The sequence below is a fragment of the Salvelinus fontinalis genome, chromosome 25 (genome assembly GCF_029448725.1).
Source record: "Salvelinus fontinalis isolate EN_2023a chromosome 25, ASM2944872v1, whole genome shotgun sequence".
In the NCBI taxonomy this organism is placed as follows: domain Eukaryota; kingdom Metazoa; phylum Chordata; class Actinopteri; order Salmoniformes; family Salmonidae; genus Salvelinus; species Salvelinus fontinalis.
The window spans coordinates 5,067,958-5,075,743 of record NC_074689.1 but is presented as its reverse complement, the minus strand read 5'-3'; positions in this window follow the sequence as shown (position 1 = coordinate 5,075,743).

The following is a 7,786-nucleotide window of genomic DNA, read 5'->3' as shown; positions in this document are numbered from 1 at the left end:
ACACACACGCGCACGCGCACGCACACGCACACACACACACACACACACACACACACACACACACACACACACACACACACACACACACACACACACACACACACACACACACACACACACACACACACACACACGCAGAAACCAGCCAGTCAGTCACACACACACACAGAGAGTAACACTACTGGCCTATGATACTAGGAGGTAGAGGTTGGGAAGCCATGCCAATCAGAGCGATAAGGATTCTTTAAAGTTCCTTTGGTCATAGTACACTGAAGTGTCTACTGGGACCTCGTTTGCTCTTAACAATCTTGAGGACTTTTTCAGGCAGAAGGGAGGCTATTTGTCTTTTAAATCTACCTCATGGAAAAACATGTGGTTTTGGAACACTTCACATGAAGTTTCACATCTGGATATTTTTCACACAAGATTTCACAGGTGAGGCCCTGCAAACGAGTATGGGTCTTTCGGATGACCCCGGAACTTCACACAGTGTTATCAACTTACATATTTGCCACACATTATTACATAGTATATGTTTATTTACACATGAACGATTGATTATTCAACGTGTTCCTCGGCAGGGATTTGAACTCACAACCCCTTGTTTCATAGCATTCTGATCTTCCTGCTACGAGTCCACCTGTATCCCTACACTTTGGAATTCAAAGTACTTATCAGCTTCCTTAAAAATACACTCAAGATAAACTATTATATTTATCATAATGATTCAGGAGTAACATTAAAATTAGAATAATATGCCCCACCAACACTAAACTATACAGAAACCCCCCCAGCTTGCTGAAATGAAATCAAGGATGAGAGAATAGACAGATTAACTGATAACTAAAAAAGCAGTGTACTTGGCACTATTTTTCTAAGTGCAGAGATTTATTACAGGTAATGAATCTTAACAGGAGTTCTGAGAATGCTACAGGCTTTGTGGCACCGCAGAAAAAGCAGCAAACCCCATATAAGTCCAAAGATTGTTAGTTCTAATTCCAGGTGGGGTCAAACAGAAATGTCAGGTGATCATGTCAAATGTAACCCTATTGATTAAAGATGTGTACACTGTTTTAGCTGAACAGCGTATTACTTACCTTAAAACCCCCGTTACCATTTCATGACTTCTATTCATACAAAATAACTGTTTTCGCATGTTGAGCTGGAATTTTCCCGCGAAAACAAAAAAGACACGTAAAGTCGTTGGTTCACGTATGAAGCCATATGTTGACCGCAGATTCTAACTCTCGCACGCGGAGTAGCCTTTTCAAATGTGGGAAAACATTCACGTGTGAAAATTGAATTAGCAGCTTTACACGTGAAAAACGTTCGAATGTTGTCACGTGTAGTTCCATGGTGTCACATGTTGACATTTTGCATCCCCATGTTGTCACATTTATTTCATGTTTTCAAATGTGCTCAAATGTTTTTACGTGTAATTTCATGTTATCACGTGTTGCTTTTAGATGTCACGTTATCACGTTAACTTCACATGAGATCACATGTCTTAGTTAAACGGTATATTTAACATTTTGCATGTAAAAACCAAAACAAATGTAAACAGAAATAAATAAACACCCCAAAAAGATAACAGCAAAAATATGAAATAACAGAAGTCTGATGTATCCACATTGCTTCCTACAAAATGTGCATTAAATTTGTAATAGTTTTTCTGGAAGGGAAGGTAATTCACGGTAAAAACTGCATATTTCGTCTCAATCAGAAATGACCTTTAACGCGGCGGACGTTTACATCCACTCAATTAGTATTTGGTGGCAATGCCTTTAAATTGTTTAACATGGGTCAAACGTTTCAGGAAGCCTTCCACTAGCTTCCCACAATAAGTTGGGTGAATTTTGGCCTATTCCCCCTGACAGAGCTGGTGTAACTGAGTCAGGTTTGTAGGCCTTGCTCACACACGGTTTTTCAGTTCTGCACACACATTTTCTATAGGATTGAGGTCAGGGCTTTGTGATGGCCACTCCAATACCTTGACTTTGTTGTCCTTAAGCCATTTTGCCACAACTTTGGAAGTATGCTTGGGGTCATTGTCCATTTGGAAGACCGATTTGCGAACAAGCTTTAACTTCCTGACTGATGTCTTGAGATGTTGCTTCAATATATCCACATCATTTTCCTACCTTGTGATGCCATCTATTTTGTGAAATGCACCAGTCCCTCCTGCTGCAAAGCACCCCCACCACATGATGCTGCCAACCCCCGTGCTTCACGGTTGGGATGGTGTTCTTTGGCTTGCAAGCCTCCCCCTCTTTCCTCCAAACAGAACGATGGTCAATATGGCCAAACAGTTATATTTTTGTTTCAACAGCCCAGAGGACATTTCTCCAAAAAGTACGATCTTTGTTTCCATGTTCAGTTGCAAACCGTAGTCTGGCTTTTTTATGGCGGTTTTGGAGCAGTGGTTTCTTCCTTGCTGAGCAGCCTTTCAGGTTATTTCGATATAGGACTTGTTTTTACTGTGGATATAGATACTTTTGTACCCGTTGTTCTGGGATTGATTTGCACTTTTCGCACTAAAGTACGTTCATCTCTAGGAGACAGAAAGCGTCTCCTTCCTGAGCGGTATGATGGCTGCGTGGTCCCATGGTGTTTATACTTGAGTACTATTGTTTGAACAGATGAACGTGGTACCTTTAGGCATTTGGAAATTGCTCCCAAGGATGATCCAGACATGGAGGTCTACAATTATTTTCCTGAGGTCTTGGCTGAGTTCTTTTGATTTTCCCATGATGTCAAGCAAAGAGGCACTGAGTTTGAAGGTATGCCTTGAAATACATCCACAAGTGACTCAAATTATGTCAATTAGCGTATCAGAAGCCATGACATATTCTGGAATTTTCCAAGCTGTTTAAAGGCACAGTCAACTTAGTTTATATAAACTTCTGACCCACTGGAATTGTGATACACTGAAATAATCTGTCTGTAAACAATTGTTGGAAAAATTACTTGTGTTATGCTGTTAGGGGTGTTGTCATCTGAAGAATCGGACCAAAGTGCAGCGTGGTAAGTGTTCATGACTTTTATTTAAACTGAACACTAGAACAAAATAACAAAGTGCAAAAACGAAACCGAAACAGTCCTGTCAGGTGCAGAAAACACTAAAAATAACTACCCACAAAAACCATGTGGGAAAAAGCTACCTAAGTATGGTTCTCAATCAGAGACAACGATAGACAGCTGCCTTTGATTGAGAACCACACCCGGCCAAACACAAAGAAATAGAAAACATAGAAAATGAACATAGAATGCTCACCCAAATCACAACCTGACCAAACCAAAATAGAGACATAAACAGCTCTCTACGGTAAGGCGTGACATATGCGCAAAGAGGATATCCCAACTGACTTGCCAAAACTATAGTTTGTTCACAAGACATTTGTGGGGTGGTTGAAAAATGAGTTTTAATGACTCCAACCTAAGTGTCTGTAAACTTCCGATTTCAACTGTATCTGCACAATCTAAGGCTGTAGGTTTCATTGACAGAGACCATCAAATCTTATTTGTAGGGTGTCCATATTAAGAAAGCCTCAGTTTCAGCCGGACTGTTGAGACTGAGGCTGTCCTAAAATGGACACAGTGTGTAGTTCCTTAAATAATATCACAATCCTTAAAAACGGCACCATGAAATGCCAGAATCAACACTACTCTGTTTTGAAACAGACATTGCAGAAAGAATCTACAAAGAATAGGTTCCGCAATGGCTACAACAATGATCCCTCTCAGTCTTAAATCAATACAACTACACTCTTAAAAATAAAGGTGCAAGTTGGAACCAAATAAGGCTCTTGAGTGTGATGCCTTAGGTGACAATTTTAAGGTCTCTGAAGAACCATAAATGGGAGGTTTCTTTTAAGAACCACACACAAATCAAAAGCTAGAAATGTTTCAGCCCTCCAGGACAGGAATTGAACAGCCCTGCTGTAGGGTTTTAAGCCGCATTTGTACATTTCCCAGGGTGTTCGTTAGTGACAGAAACATGGTTATTGTGTTAATACATTTTCAGTCCTATGGCCTTCACCAAGTTAGATCCTGAGTGTTCATTTATCTATTTACAGTGTTAATTTAACTCTTGACTCAACATTGGAAATGTTGCACTGAAAGATCAACACTAGGCAACACTGGACAATTTGCTGTGTGCTATGAAATGGGACAGATATGCAGGTTTCCATATCAAGAGGCTTTTCGAATACTGAACCCCACAATAAAATCACACTTAACTTAAAGGTTCTTTATCGGGCAACAGTACTCCAAGGGACCTTAATGGTCCCGAACACTCATTCTGATACCCATATAAAATAACCCTTTGAGTGACTAAAATAGCACCCATAACAATTGTTTTGTATATAAACACAATCAAATTGACTTAAAAGACAGCTCTTTAAAACACCTATGTCAAGAAACTTGGATGGAGTAAAATCAGCTAAAGCTAATTTGGTCGTAGACAAAGCAACTCGCAAAAACATTTAAATTCCATCAATTATGTAAAAAAAATGTATTCATGTCCCGTTTGGCATGTCTCTTGTGATGTGATACACAGCCTCGCTGACAGATGTGTTGACATGACAACTGCGTCAGAGTTTTGAGCAACCCCCCCACCTGTTTTGTTCCATGCTGGCTGAAGCCGTAGCTAGCCAGAAGCTAGCTCACACCAGACACAGATAAAAGGGGAAACATATAAGTATCTTTGCCGTAGATTACTAGTGTAAACTATATTTGCTGACACCCTAGAGTCAAATTTTGGCATCAGTAGAGTAGCTATATAAACCAGGCCCCTCTGCAAAGACGCCTTCTCCTATGTTGGTTTCAAGGCGTTACTTATTTAAATGAGTTAACAGAATATCATGTTACCATTGGTGCATTAAAATGAGAGTTAAGGGGAGGTCACCTTGTCCCCTTAATAATGAATCCAAGTGTTTGACCTGGAGGAGGGAATCAGTAACTTTATGATCAATGTAGAAGCAACAGGAATTTTTCATACTTTGGTCATCATACTTTAATCTCGTTTCATCCAAATGTCATCCAGTTTGTGGAAAACATGATTTTGACTGTTCATGACCTTTAAGAGCCGAGGAAGAACCATTTAAGAACCTTTATTCTTTTGAGTGTATGACGACTATATGACTATTAATAATAATGGCTAGCAGCATTTTATAAGAAATGGTATTTCTGAATAATTTTTAGGGTTCCAGACAAATTCATCTGGCCCTAATAGCATTGCGTTGTTTCCATGGTTACAGCCAGGGATGGACAAAAATTACAAATGACAAAATACTCAAAAGACCAATGTATCAAAATAATTTTGCAAAGTATTGCCATTCATGACAATTTGTGTATTTTGAAATTGAAAATACTGTACATTTGCAAGTAGCCGGCTGAACTGCAAAAAAACATTCTCAGAACGGTCACTTTCACTTCTTACTTGCTATGACTGTGATATATTGTTATCTACTTTAGTTGAATGCACTGTCACTTTGAATAAGAGCGTCTGCTGAATTACCAATATTTAAATGTACACTGCTCAAAAAAATAAAGGGAACACTAAAATAACACATCCTAGATCTGAATGAATGAAATATTATTATTAAATACTTTTTTCTTTACATAGTTGAATGTGCTGACAACAAAATCACACAAAAATGATCAATGGAAATCAAATTTATCAATCCATGGAGGTCTGGATTTGGAGTCACACTCAAAATTAAAGTGGAAAACCACACTACAGGCTGATCCAACTTTGATGTAATGTCCTTATAACAAGTCGAAATGAGGCTCAGTAGTGTGTGTGGCCTCCACGTGCCTGTATGACCTCCATACAACGCCTGGGCATGCTCCTGATGAGATGGCGGATGGTCTCCTGAGGGATCTCCTCCCAGACCTGGACTAAAGCATCCGCCAACTCCTGGACAGTCTGTGGTGCAACGTGACGTTGGTGGATGGAGCGAGACATGATGTCCCAGATGTGCTCAATTGGATTCAGGTCTGGGGAACTGCCGGGCCAGTCCATAGCATCAATGCCTTCCTCTTGCAGGAACGGCTGACACACTCCAGCCACATGAGGTCTAGCATTGTCTTGCATTAGGAGGAACCCAGGGCCAACCGCACCAGCATATGGTCTCACAAGGGGTCTGAGGATCTCATCTCGGTACCTAATGGCAGTCAGGCTACCTCTGGCGAGCACATGGAGGGCTGTGTGGCACCCCAAAAAAATGCCACCCCACACCATGACTGACCCACCACCAAACCGGTCATGCTGGAGGATGTTGCAGGCAGCAGAACGTTCTCCACGGCGTCTCCAGACTCTGTCACGTCTGTCACATGTGCTCATGTGCTCAGTATGAACCTGCTTTCATCTGTGAAGAGCACAGGGCGCCAGTGGCGAATTTGCCAATCTTGGTGTTCTCTGGCAAATGCCAAACGTCCTGCACGGTGTTGGGCTGTAAGCACAACCCCCACCTGTAGACGTCGGGCCCTCATACCACCCTCACGGAGTCTGTTTCTGACCGTTTGAGCAGACACATGCACATTTGTGGCCTGCTGGAGGTCATTTTGCAGGGCTCTGGCAGTGCTCCACCTGCTCCTTCTTGCACAAAGGCGGAGGTAGCGGTCCTGCTGCTGGGTTGTTGCCCTCCTACGGCCTCCTCCACGTCTCCTGATGTACTGGCCTGTCTCCTGGTAGCGCCTCCATGCTCTGGACACTACGCTGACAGACACAGCAAACCTTCTTGCCACAGCTCGCATTGATGTGCCATCCTAGATGAGCTGCACTACCTGAGCCACTTGTGTTGGTTGTAGACTCCGTCTCATGCTACCACTAGAGTGAAAGCACTGCCAGCATTCAAAAGTGACCAAAACATCAGCCAGGAAGCATAGTAACTGAGAAGTGGTCTGTGGTCACCACCTGCAGAACCACTCCTTTATTGGGGGTGTCTTGCTAGTTGCCTATAATTTCCACCTTTTGTATATTCCATTTGCACAACAGCATGTGAAATGTATTGTCAATTTATTTTTTTGAGCAGTGTATATGTGAAAATGAACACCTGTCATTGTTTCAGCATGCAGAGCTAATTAGAGTAATACTCGGTATTCTCGGCTATGGTTATTTCTCTCTCTCTCTCTCTCTCTCTCTCTCTCTCTCTCTCTCTCTCTCTCTCTCTCTCTCTCTCTCTCTCTCTCTCCTCTCTCTCTCTCTCTCTCTCTCTCTCTCTCTCTCTCTCTCTCTCTCTCTCTCTCTCTCTCTCTCTCTCTCTCTCTCTCTCTCTCTCCTCTCTCTCTCTCTCTCTCTCTCTCTCTCTCTCTCTCTCTCTCTCTCTCTCTCTCTCTCTCTCTCTCTCTCTCTCTCTCTCTCTCTCTCTCTCTCTCTCTCTCTCTCTCTCTCTCTCTCTCTCTCTCTCTCTCTCTCTCTCTCTCTCTTGTTTGACTCCTACATGCACAGTTTAATAATGAAGGACCGTGACTAACGAGCTGTGTGTTTTCAAATTCTTGTTTACTCTTCATCTCTCACTTTAGATGGCGTGTGACTTTCACGCTAAATCTGTGTCAGACATTTGCTTTCCTTCTGGAATGAATGCAACACCCAGTGCCAATTAAGTACCCGGGACCGATAGTGTGGGCTTGACAGAGATTACAAATGACGATGAAAAAGACAACTGTGGTGAGATTCTATGCTTGATGTAAATGAGCTACAGAGCCGTATGGCTCGTGTTTTGGACAATGTGTTCTATTTTGCACATCACCTCAATCATAGTATACTTCCTGCTACTGTAGA